Here is a 13959-nt window from a genome sequence, read left to right as displayed (position 1 = left end):
AACCTGTAATTATTCTCAAAGTTTTTAAATTATACAAAATACCACATAATTGATTATTAAGCTTCAATTCTGTAATAGAGAATAAAGTGAGGGATTCTTACTCGAATCGGTATCCAAAATATCAAACTTTCTACTACGCCTACTAGTGATCCCCGAATTTTTTGAATTTTCCTGCAGAGATTAAAACACACTTCACGTACCTAAAAATAACTTAAAAATCCAAAATCGGTGTTAAATATCCTTTTTTGGCCAATTTCAGGATTCCAGCACGACGGCACTGCCGTTCGCAGTGGTGGTTTGCCTCAGTCTGTCCGTTTTTGACCTGTTTTGACTGATTTTATACCTATCCATGCAAGAAAATACGTTAGGAGGACTTAGTTAGCCAGAAAAAAGTCAAAAAATAGAAACCTACCGATAGTGGAATTTTTTGGTGCAGAAGCTTTGCGGTTTACCTACGCAGTTGGGTATTTTTCTTCGGTCAACCTGTAGAAAATAGAATAATTAACACAATAGTAAAAAAATTGCACGAAACGGAAAACGGGAAGGGGCTCATCGGAGGAGGTTACGGGTTTTGCCCACAGCGATGCCGTCGGGTTTTGCTTGTAGTTTTTAGCTCACCCGCAGTTCCTTTTACTCTGATTTGGCTATGGAGGTGCTCAAAATCAAATTTCGAGCGGAGAGGAGAATTTTTACATTTTTTGGCAGTCGGAGAATGCACCAGCGCGGCGTCAGGCTGTTGTTGGCTCCCTTCTCAGGTGATTGGTTCTTTTTCTCCAGCAGGAGGCTGGCGGCTAGAGTTTGTGTTCAGTGTGATGCGAAATATTTATAGCCGTCTCGTGTTAATCTGGGTCGTTCGTCGCGTTTGATCTCAACCGTCTGATCGCATTTAAAAAATAAATAAATCTGGACTGTTCATTATGATTTGATTTTGACTGTCCGATTGCGTTTAAAGAGGGAACGAATTTGAGCCGTTCATCGCGTTTAATCGCGACCGCCCGATCCCGCCTGAGGAGGAAACGGATTCGGACCATCCACGCGCGCGAGAACGCTTCTGGGTTATCCGATCGCGGGGCACACGGATCGCCAGTGTAGCCTCCCGCATGGCACTGAGTTAACGTGTCTTGCCACGCAGTGCGCTCCGATTCGTCGAGGCTACAAATTGGGCGGTCCTATATGGCAAAAATTTTTTTGATTGCATTCAAACCTCAATTTCTGATTTTTCTTTCAAAAACATCATCCGAACTCAAATTTTTATCCATGTTTTTCAAAGTTGTTTTCAATTTTATCATCAACCTACTTTTTTTCTTCATAATTTCACATTAAATGAAAATTTATAAATTTCAAAAATAAATTTTTATACATTTTTTTATATTAAAATTAATTTCGAGCTAAATTTTATGCCCATGTATTACATACTCAGTTTTAAAATAAAAAAAAATAAACATTTAAAACACAATAGGATATTAAAAATAGTTATTTCTTGTATGTAAATCTAAGAATCTTCATTTACCTTGTGAATTTGAAAGAAAAAAAAACAAAATTATAATGTGTAGTTATTAAAATTTTACAGGAAAATTCTTGTACTTTAAAAAATATTATTAAAATTAATTATATATTGCAATTAGTAAAAAAACTTATTATAATTTTATATACATTTGATTTCTATATTTAATTATTTTGATAGGTAAAAGTTAGTTGTAATTTAAAATTGTACTGATTTCACTAATATCCTTAATTTCATAGCCATTAATTTATCTTTTCTCATTTAAAAAAAAACCCACAAATTATGTAATTTAAATTGTATATTAATATTAATAGTAAATTATCATTTTAATACTTAAATTTTAATTTCAATCATAAAAATATTCTTTTTGCCTTCCGTCTATCTTATCTTCTCTCTCACCACCTCACCTCTCGGAATTTTTTTTTTCAGTTTTGCCCCAAATTGAGTAAAAGACCGTTTGACTCAGCCGCCGCAGCACTCTCTCCCTCCACTGCTGGTGTGTATATATATTCTTATATATAGTACTATATATTATATGTTATATATATATATATAAGAACAGATGTTGTACAATACATATTATATTTATAAATTTATATCTATATATAATATACATAAAACTTATATTTGTTTTAAATTATATGTTTATTTTTATTAATACTAATGTCAAATCATAATTTGAATTAAATTTTTATTAATTTTTAATGGAGTCGAATATCCATCCATATATTTAGTTTTTATTTTTGACTTATTCTCTTATTATACTATTTTTAATAATTTAATATTAAAAAGTACTTTTACTAGACGTAAAATTTCATTTTTTAAATTGTATACATTTATTTGTGTTAAACATTAGATAATTTTTTACTAAAATAGATTTTGATTAATAATTATTTTAACATTATTTTTTATACTACCAATATTTTTAATAATATTATTAAAAAATATGCCAAAAAATTGATTTGAGATATAAATTCAATTATCAGATTAACATGTTTATACTGATTTCAATTCATTCCTTAAATTATAAATTTAACTATAAATAATAAATTAAATAATTTTTTTTTCTTCTTTAATCTTGTATCTTGTGACCAAAAAAAAAAAGGGTAATATAAAATTCAAACTAAAAATCTCTTATTAAGAAATTAAATTACTATGCAAAACTAAATAAAGTCTTAAACACTAAAACTGGTTTGGGTTCTGTTAAATGTTACTTACACGTGGCGTCGGACGAAGGTTCTAGGGGCTGTTTTTCCACGTGAGACGGAGAGGCAATTTGCCGTCATCCAGTAACTCGTCGTTTTAAGCAAAATAACATCACCGTCCACAGTACTAGCTACTTAGCATGGGATTAATCCTCCTGGTCTACTTGTATTTCTGTTTCTCTAAAAATTAAAAAAAAAAAATTACAATTTGTTAGTTTCTTTCTTTTATAAGATTGGTTTGTAAATTGTACTTTTGGGGCTTATGTATATAAAATTAAATTAGATATTAACATTTTATGTTATAGTTAAATTTAATGATCTTATAGCATTTTTAGTATATAGTAGTAGCATCACACACGTTATTAATAGAGATACATATTTTAAAATTCGTTTCTGTCAAATAACATGAGAAAATTGTTCTTATAACAATTTGGTAATTCTTTTTTTAATTTCTCTATTAATTTTAATCATTTTTTTATTTGTTTTTCCTTTTGTTTTATTTTTTTTACTGTTCTTCCTCCCCCCCCCCCAAATTGTGTGTTTTTTATAATGTGGTTATACTTTTCGTTCTTATTTTCCTTCATGTTATTATTATTTTCATTTATTTTTCGTAAAAATATGTTATTATTATTATCATTATCACTATCATCATCATCATTACATATTTTAAAATTAAAAGTCTAAGATTATTTTGTATTATTTATATAGTTTCTAAATATTATATTGTTGCCTATGGATATTTGAATTGATGTTAAAAAATTGCTTTAAGTTTTTGTATGTACTATATTTGATTGATACTGTCACAACCTTGACGTAGAAGAAAAATTCTAAAAAAAATGAGAATTCTTAATAAATGGAAAAAGAAGTTTCCACTAACATATTTAAGGTGGAATTAGACACCACCAACATGGACTAGTTTAATAAAGAGAAATTAAATCCAAAAAAATAAAACTTAATGGAAAGAGGTGATGCGCCTATTTAAGGACTATAAAGAAATACATGTGAAATAAATTAAATAAACTAAAAAAATACGCTAAATAAGATAAAATAGATGCCTTAAAATGAAAGTTGAACATGAAATAACATTATTTTAAAGATTTATCAATAAAGCACATCATCCATGGGAATTATATCTTATTCTTTTAAATTCTAATTTTTTTCTATTTCTTATAACACATAATAGCCCTTTAAAAACCATGAATATGAAGGAACACTTACTATCCCACTATGTCATTTGCAAAAATATGTACCTCATTATTTTGTATTTAAAGGACATCAAAGCATCCCCTATACATAAGACCTGAAAACTATGAATGAGAATGCACACGAAACGACCTTTTATTTTTATCATTTTGAATCCAAAGATAACATACATCTTATCATTTTTTTTTATTTAGATAATCACCAAATAAGGAAGTTAAATGATGAATTCAAATGCTTAAAATAATCTCCATTAATTTGTTTCCAAATAACACGTAACATCTTTATCTTTCACTCTAAATGAGATCAAACATGTAACGGCCCTGAAAATTCAAAAGGAAATACATATAATGATCTGAGTGCGGAAACAGAATAAAAGATTAAGATTAATATCTCTTACACAGTAACTCAAAAGTACTAAATAATATCACAGAATAATTTCTCTAAAAAGAAATACTTGAAATAAGAAAAATAAAGGAAACTATAAGGTATATAGCATCTACTCGCCGTCTTCTTGTGGATCGGGCTCGGGAACCAGGTCCTCCTGATTTCAAATGGTTAAATAAAGAATGAACTACACTAGCCCAGTAAGGACATCACACTATTCACCGTCACAGAAGTAAAGGTTAGTAAAAAATTAAAACAACCAATAGAGCAGTAGAAATTACTCCGGTACGGCGGCGGGTGGCGGCGGTCGGCTCCCCGGCGGCTGGGTTGTCTTCTCCGGTGAGGGGCTCTAGCGGCTAAGGTTAGGGTTTGGGTGCAGATGAGATTATTTATAACCATCCGCTTTTGATCTGAGCCATCAATCGCATTTAATCTGGACCGTCCGATCGCAATTAAATAAGAAATGAATCTGAACCGTTCATCGCGATTCAATCTGGATTGTCCGTGCGCGATTCAATTAGGACTGTCCGTGCACGATTCAATTGGGACCGTCCGTGCGCGATGCAATCTGGGCCATCCTTGCACGTTTTTTATCTGGGCCGTCCGTGCGCGCGGTAACGGATCTCAACTAATAGATCGCGCGCACGCGGATCGCCCACGTTGCTCCCTTTCGGGTGGCCTCCCGCGTCAGCGTCTCTGCTACCTGGCACGTTCTGGTTGGCCGGGACTACTGACCAGGCAGCTGACGTGGCATAATTTTTTTAAATTACGTTTTGACCCCTGATTTTTTATTTTTCTTTTAAAAATACCATCAGAATCCAAATTTTCACTCATTTTTCCTAAAATTATTTTCAATTAAATCTCTAAATAATTTTTACCCCTTTTTATTATTATTATTATTTCTATTAAAATAAATTAAACTAAATTAAATTTAATATATTATTACATAAATAATAATTACAAAAATAAAATAAAATAAAATAAAAAGAAAGGGTTTGGGTGTTACAACTCTCCTCCCCTTAAAGAAATTTGGTCCATCAAATTTGTCTCTTACTCTTGATCGAACAACTGGGGGTACTGGACTTTAAAGTCTGATTCTAGCTCCCATGTAGCCTCCCTTGGTGTGTGGTTCTGCCATACGATCTTTCCAAAAGATATTTCTCGGTTGCGGAGTAATATACTCTTTCTATCTGTAATGTCGACTGGTACTTCCTCGTAGGATCTCCTGGAGTGGGAGAGGCTTGTGGGCCAAGACATGAGAGGGGTCCGGGTTGTACTTGCATAGCATGGACACATGAAACACATTGTGGACCTTGAAAAACTCTGGAGGTAGTTTTAGTCTGTAGGTGGCGATACTAATCCTCTTTAAGACTTCAAATGGTCCAATAAATCGGGAGTTCAGTTTTTTCCTCCTGCCGAACCTACTAATTTTCTTGAAAGGAGTGACCTTAAGGAACACCCGGTCGCCTTTCTGAAACGCTAAATCTCTCCTCCGGGTGTTTGCATAACTCTTCTGTCTGCTATGAGCCGTCTGAATGTTCCTCCTGATCTTAACTATCTTGGATGTAGTTTCTTCTACCAACTCCGAGCCAAACAATTTTCTATCGCCTACTTTTTCCCAATAAATTGGCGATCTGCATGGGCGCCCATATAATGCCTCATACGGAGCCATGCCAATGCTCGCTTGGTAGCTGTTGTTGTAAGCAAACTCTATCAAGGGCAGATGGTTGTCCCAATAGCCCCTAGAGTCAAGGACACAAGCTCGAAGCATATCCTCAAGTGTACGGATCGTCATTTCTGATTGTCCATCAGTCTAAGGGTGGAAGACAATACTGAGGGACAGCTTCATTCCCATGGCTTGCTGAAAGCTACTCCAAAACTGAGAAGTGAACTTGGGGTCCCTATCGGACACCACTGTTACTGGGACTCCATCCAATCTGACTATTTTTCAGATATATATTCTTGCTAACTGTCCAAGGGATCGGTCATCCTGATGGCTAAGAAGTGGAAAGACTTGGTAAGCTGGTCAACAATTACCTGGATGACGTCATGTCCTGAGCGTGCCTTAGGTAACCCTGTCATGAAGTCCATGGTGATATGTTCTCACTTCCACTCTGGGATCGGTAAAGGCTGAAGTAACTCGCCTGGGCGCTGATGCTTTGCCTTGACCTGCTGACATACCAAACATTTAGACACAAAGTCAGCTATGTCCTTTTTCATCCCATTCCACCAAAACCGGGGTCGCATGTTTTGGTACATTTTGGTGCTTCCGAGATGCATGACAAACTTTGAGCTATGGGCCTCTGTCATGATGTCTCTCTTTAACTCACTATCACTTGGAACACACACCTTGTCCTGAAATCGAAGTAACCTATCGGTGGAGACTCGGAATTCTGAGCTAACTCCCTGTTCTGCATTGTTCTTGAGGGCTACTAGTGCAGGATCAGCTAACTGAGTTTCCCTTATTCTCTGGATTAACTTAGACTGGACGGTCAACTGACCCAAACATGTGACTCTTCTCAAGTCTTGAAGTCAAACCTGTTGTGTAACCCCAATTTGCCTGCATTCTGAGACCATCAAATAGGCTAAGATACCTGCACTTTTTCTGCTGAGTGCATCGGCTACCATGTTGCCCTTACTAGGATGGTATAAGATATCACAATCATAGTCCTTAAGAAGTTCTATCAACTTTCTCTAACGCATGTTGAGATCCTTCTAAGTGAATATGTGTTTCAAACTTTTGTGATCGGTATAGATCTGAAAGGTCTCTACATATAAATAATGGCACCAAGTCTTTAAGGCGTGTATGATTGTGGCAAACTCTAAGTCATAGGTGGGATAATTTTTTTCATGATTCTTTAATTGTCTGGACCCATAGGCTATGACCTTCCCATGCTGCATTAGAACACAACTCAGACCTAGATAGGAGACATAACTGTAAACTGTATATCCCCCTGATCCACTCGGTAAGGCCAGTACAGGTGCAGTAATCAGCCGCTTATTTAATTCTGAAAAACTTCTTTTACAGTCCCCATGCCACTCAAACTTGGCATTCTTCTTTGTGAGTCGGGTTAAGGGAGCCGTTAGACTAGAAAATCCTTCAACGAACCTGCGGTAATAGCCCGTCATTCCTAGAAAGCTACGGATTTCTTTAACCAATGTCAATTTTTCCAAGCCGAGCACCGCTTAAACCTTTTCAGAATTCACTGATACTCCATCCTTTGATATGATGTGTCCTAGGAAGGCGGTTTGCTCAAGCCAGAATCCACACTTACTCAACTTTGTATACAGCTTCTTTCTTCTAAGAACCTGCAAAACCTAGGCTAGTTGGTGAGCATGTTCCTCTCTGCTTTTTTAGTAGACCAGGATGTCATCGATGAATACGATAACAAATTGATATAAGAATTGTCTGAAGACCCTATTCATCAGATCCATGAAGATGGCTGGGGCGTTGGTTAGCCTAAATGGCATGATCAAGAACTCATAGTGTCCGTACCTAGTTCGAAAAGCCGTCTTGGGGATGTCTTTTGTTCTTATTTTCACCTGATGGTAGCTTGATCGCAGGTCTATTTTGGAGAAGACGCGCGCACCCTGCAACTGATCGAAGAGGTCATCAATTCTGGGAAGGGGATACTTGTTCTTGATTGTGACCCTGTTCAATCCTCTGTAATCAATATATAATCTCAACGTTCTATCTCACTTCTTGGCAAAAGTGACTCCAGCACCCTAAGGGGACACACTATGTCTGATAAAACCACTGTTTTACAATTCAGTGATCTGTTTTCTCAGCTCTTCCATCTCAACATGGCTCATGCAGTAAGGAGCAACTGAAATAGGCTGGGTGCCTAACTGTAGATCTATGGTGAACTCGACTTCCCTGTCCACTGGCAGTCCAGGTAGTTCATCCAGAAACTGGGAAGTCTCAGACTATCGAAATCTCTTGAATACAGTTCTCTTTCTTGAGAAAATAGCAAGGTTAAGATATTCGACAAATAAGAAAACTTGCCATCAAGGAATAAATACTAAATAATTTTATTAATTTGTAAATGGCTCATCATTAGGAGGATTAAATATAACCTTCTTGCTAAAGCAATCTACGGTGGCGTGATATGCCGCTAGCCAATCCATCCTTAAAATTACATCAGAATCCCCTGTGCCTAATTCTATTAGGTCTACACTCAGTTTCTTATTTGCTATCTCTACGGCACAAGCCCTGTAGACAACTTCTCCCAATAGTGTTACACTCCCAGCAGTAGACACAAATAACATTGAATCAAGTTTATCAGGTAATACATTAATTTTGAATGTAAAAACAGGTGAAACAAATGAATGCGATGCACTAGTGTCAAACAAAACATGAGCAAGATGGTTACAGATAGTGTACATACCATGTACCACGTCCGGGTCGGCATCAGCATCCTGCTGGGTGAGGTTGTAAGCCCTGCTCTGGATAGGAGGTCTTCCCTGATTCTGGTTCCTTAGGCACTCTCTCGCATAGTGTTGGATACTACCACATATACTACAGGTGTTGTTGAGCCAGTAGCATGGTCGATCTCCATGATCCCTGCCACAATGCTGACAGATCTTACCACGTCTCGCCATTGGAGCTTGAGGGGGAGCCTGGATCACCGGTCTGAGCCTCTTGTTCTGTTGGACAGGCGCAATAGGTGCTGGTCTGCGGGGTGGAGCTAAGGGTCTGTGGTTCCCTGCTGACTGAGGGAGGGTGTGGAGGCTCCTCTCCACTAACTGTGCGTTGGCTAGAACGGCCGACTATGTCCTGAGCTCCAATACAAACAAATGCTGCTTGATCTCTGGGCGGAGGCCCCACTAGAACCTCCTAGCCTTCCTGCCCCCGTCCATCAACGTCTTAGGGGAGTATCAGCCCAACTCGAGGAACTTACGAGTATATTCTGACACCGTCATGTTCTCTTGGACCAACTGCACAAACTTCATCTCCTTCAGATGTCGGATGTGTTCTGGGAGGTACTCTGCATGAAAGGTTGCTAAGAACTTTTCCCAAGTAATTGGAACAGGCAAGGTGGTCTGCTTGAGTTGCCACCAGCGATCTGCTTCTCCCACCAGCATGTAGGTAGCAAGGGTGACCCTCTGCTTGGGAGTTACTCCTAGAGTCTTGAAGGCCTTCTCTGTCTCCACCAACCAGTACTGGACATCTTGAAAAAATGATTCCCCTGCAAAAGTAGATGGGTTCAGTCTCCTGTACCTCTCTACGTAACCTAGGTCAATCATGAAAGGAGTTGGGTCCCACGGAATAGGGACTGGGCTAGGCTGAGAATAGACTGGGGGACCCTGTAGTGGTACTTGCTAATATGGTGGGGGTACTGGATTATACTGTGGTGGTGTCGGGCAGTACTGTGGCTGGGACACCGGATTATACTGTGGCGGTAACACCGGGTGGTACTGTGGAGGAGTAGGCTCGTACCGGGGTGGCTCGGGATCCTCTCGCTGTAGTGGTGGCTCAACCTGTGGCAGCGGGGGAGGGTCAGGTAGCTCCCTTCTCTCCTCTCGGCCCTGCTGGGCAGCAATGAGTCTCTCCAGCATCTCAAATATCTTGTTAACGTCTTTCCGAAGCAAACCATCCCGGGCTGCTCGGTTTAGTGGGGGTCTTCCTCTTCTAATCTATCCATACCTGCATTCCACAAGAAAGGGTTGAGTAATGATTCATTGGTTTGATGTTTCTCTAAGTATCATTGTGTAAGAGACGAGTCCAAGGAACGCGACTCAGATACTAATTGTAATGGCCCCAGAAATTCAAAAGGAAATACATATAATGATCTGAGGGCGGAAGCGAAATAAAAGATTAAGATTAATATCCCTTACACAATAACTCAAAAATCAGACCCAGGGCCTACTCGGCCAATTTTGAAATTCTGACAAGACGGCTTCGCTGTGCTCCGGCGACGCGGCGGCGATCCGCCTCGTGTTGGCTGTTTTCGGCCGAATTCAGCCAAACTTGCATCGGTTCCTGTGAGAAAAGACACTTAGCCCTCAGTGGGCCTAAAAAAATACAAAAAATCGAAACTTACTGGCGGTGGGGCTCTATAGTGCGGCGACTCCTCCGGCTCACGTCGCGGTTGGGTGTTTTGCTCCGATCAACCTGTAGAGGAGGAAACGGTGATCACAAAGGTGAAAAAATCATGTCGAATGGAATCGGGAAGGGCCTCATTGGAGGCAAAATTTGAGACACCCCGCGGTGGTGCCGCTAGGTTTCGGTGGCTTTTTTCGGCCAATTGGCCGATGCTTTCGCTCCGATTTGGCCATATGTGGGTTTAAAATCAAATTATGAGCAAAGGGTAGAATTTTTACCTCGTTTGGCAGCCAGAAATTGCTCCGATGAGGTGGTGGATGGCGGCAGTCGGCTCCCCGGCGGCTGGGCTATCTTCTCCTGCGGGGGGCTCTGGCGGCTAGGGCTTGGGGTTGGGTGCGGATGAAATTATTTATAACCATCCGCTTTTGATCTGAGCCGTTCATCGCATTTAATCTGTACTGTCCGATCACGATTAAATAGGAAATGAATATGGGTCGTTCATCGCGATTTAATTTGAACAATCCGTGTACAATTTAATCGGGACCGTCCGTGTGCAATGCAATCTAGGTCGTCCGTGCGCATTTTTTATCTAGGCCGTCTGTGCGCGCGGGAACGGACCTCAGCCGTTCGATCGCGCGCACGTAGATCGCCCACGTGGCTCCCTTTCGCGTGGCCTCCCGTGTCAGCGTCTCTGCCGCCTGGCACGTCCTGGTTGGCCGGGGCTGCTGACCGGGCAGCTGATGTGGCACAATTTTTCTAAATTATGTTTTGACCCCCGGTTTCCGATTTTTCTTTCAAAAATATTTTCAGAACCCAAATTTTCACTCACTTTTTCCAAAATTATTTTCAATTAAATCCCTAAATAATTTTTACCCCTTATTATTATTATTATTATTATTATTATTTCTATTAAAATAAATTAAACTAAATTAAATTCAATATATTATTACATAAATAATAATTATATTCATATAATAATTACAAAAAATAAATAAATAAAAAGAAAGGGTTGGGGTGTTACAAAACAACCCCTTTAGAATATCAAATTCATATAATGGGCTAGTGAAGACATTCTACAACCTAAAATTCATATTATTCATCTAAAAAATGAATGCCATAAAATTGTTTTCTACCTTAAATTACTAAATAGCTCCTGAAATAATACCAAAATAATGTGACAAAAATGACTAGTTAAAACAGTTAAACAACTTTGAAATGTCCCTTACAAATTTTAAAAGTATTGAGAAAACCCAAGTCATATATATGGCACCAGTGAGACTAATACCAATTTTTAAAAAACAAAGCAAAGTTCCAATGTATTTGAAAAAGGGCCAATATTCATACTTGGAAAGCAAAGTGGTAAATTAAGTTTTAAAATTTCTCATCAGGATTTGAAAGTTAAAAAAGAGAGTAAGTTGATTTTTCTTAAAGAATAAAAATAAGATCAAATTGAACACAACATTTAAAAACAAACTTCAAATACCCAAGAGGAATTACCAGCAGTGAAAATGGATTGCCCTAAATTAACTTAATCGATCTACCTAGATAGTGAACTAGATTTTGAAGGGAGATAATGTCTTGAAAGAAATGAAGATCATATTTGAAAAAAAAAAAAAGCCAAACAGGTTTGTTGATAATTTAACAAATTCGAAAAAATTATACAATTGGGGAAAAAGTGTCCCATTAAATTCGAAAAAATTATACAATTGGGGAAAAAGTGTCCCATTATAACCATCATCGAAATTCGTATTGTAACAAGAGATATCATACCCTAGGCTAGAGTTATGACACCAAAATATTTCATTGCAACCATCAAAAGAGATAAAACTTATTCAGACCATCCTTAAGACTTATTAAATTTGTAGATATTATCATAAGAAAAAAAATAAAACCAGAACATATACTTATCATTTGACCACATATAGCAAATTAAGTTTTACCATGACCATCTTATATCTCTTTGTTTGATTCTTTGATAAGAGCAACTAGTTTAGGTTACTAATTCAAAATATCCTTGATCCACCATTATTCTAAACAAGTATATATTAAATAGAAATTCATGACAATCATAGGCATTCACTTTTTATTTCACATCCAAATAAATTAACCAATTACAAAAAAAAATTAATTGTGAATATGACAACTATTCGACATACCAAAATGTGGATAACTTATACTTTAACTTACATGAATATCAAATAAAAAGTTGGATTCAATATAAGCTCAATAACATACACATATTTTATATGCAATTTCATTTCTTAAATATTTCACATTGACCAAAGCTTCAAATCGATAAAAAAATATTATTGCAAATAAAGCTAAAGTTTAATAGTTTTACCTAAGAGACCTAGTTGAGAACCCTTAAGCTCCTAAGTCTTGGTGCCTCCCTTCAGCTTCTCTTTTTTTCCTTTACTCTTGCTCTTTTTTTCTGTTTCTAGCCTCATCCCCTTAGCTCGTTGTTGTTTTAGAACTTGTTTTCTTGCTCTTTGTTTTCTCTTTAATTTTCTTTCCAAACATCTCCTTTTTTTGCCCCTCTTTCCATCTTGATTTTTCCCTCCCAAAAAACCCTTAATTTCTTTTCTCTTAAGCACTTACTTATCTCCCTTTTCTTACTTTCTTTCTTTCTCTCTCTCTCTCTCTTTCTCTCTCTCTCTCTCTCTCTCTCTCTCTCTCTCTCTCGCTTATGTTTTTAAATCATCCTCTTTGTGCCCTTTCCTTTTTTTTTCTTTAGAACCTACAATTCATTTTTTTTCTTTAATATCTCCTCTTAAGTGTTCGACTCTTTCTCTTAAGAATATTGAGTTTTCTTATTCAAATCTTCATCAACTTCTTTTTATTTTTCACGTAACAATCACCTGCCAGCTTTGTCTTATTCATATTGTTAATTTATTATTCTGATACCCTATACGGAGACATATTATAATGGTCTCTCTAAGGGGCATTTTAAAAGTTTATGTTGTATAGAATCAGTTCCCAGTTAGCCACTTAATATGCAATTCAAGATATAGGATGAAGGTTAGTGTGTGACGTACTGAGTAGGATTTTATGGAGGACTTGTCACTAGATGAGCTTATACCGAGATATTATTTAAGATTTTCATAAGAGTGTATAGTGTTTAAAGAGATCAAGGGAATATGATAATATGAAACAAAATTAACTCAAGCAATATTTAGAATTTGTAGTGTATTAGTGTTGGAAACATACTTCTATTTCCAAAGGTCCAATGCATTAAGTTGTGGGAAAATAAATAATTCTTTGCTAAGGATAACAAGATATAGATAACATTGCTGAAATAAGATAAGGAGATTCCATATACTAGTTGGTTACGAATAAGACTTTTAATACATGTGAGATAGGGGTCTCTAAGATGGGGGAGGTGAAATTGGACAAAGTTGAGATTCAATGGTCCATCCAGGGTTAAATAATTGATTCAAAATCCATTCACTCGTGAACGTATTTAGCAATGAACATATTGTTGAATGAGTAATAACTAACTTAAATTATACATTTAATAAAAAAATATATAGTTGTTTTGATGTAAATAATTTATTTATAATTAAATATTTAAGTCTTTTTTAACATAATTAAGTGTTTAAGTTGGATATATGGAGAAT

Source organism: Carica papaya, chromosome 5, assembly GCF_054855325.1.
Source record: "Carica papaya isolate Zhongbai chromosome 5, ASM5485532v1, whole genome shotgun sequence".
NCBI classification, from domain to species: domain Eukaryota; kingdom Viridiplantae; phylum Streptophyta; class Magnoliopsida; order Brassicales; family Caricaceae; genus Carica; species Carica papaya.
The sequence above is the reverse complement of the archived record's forward strand: the minus strand, read 5'-3'. Positions refer to the sequence as shown.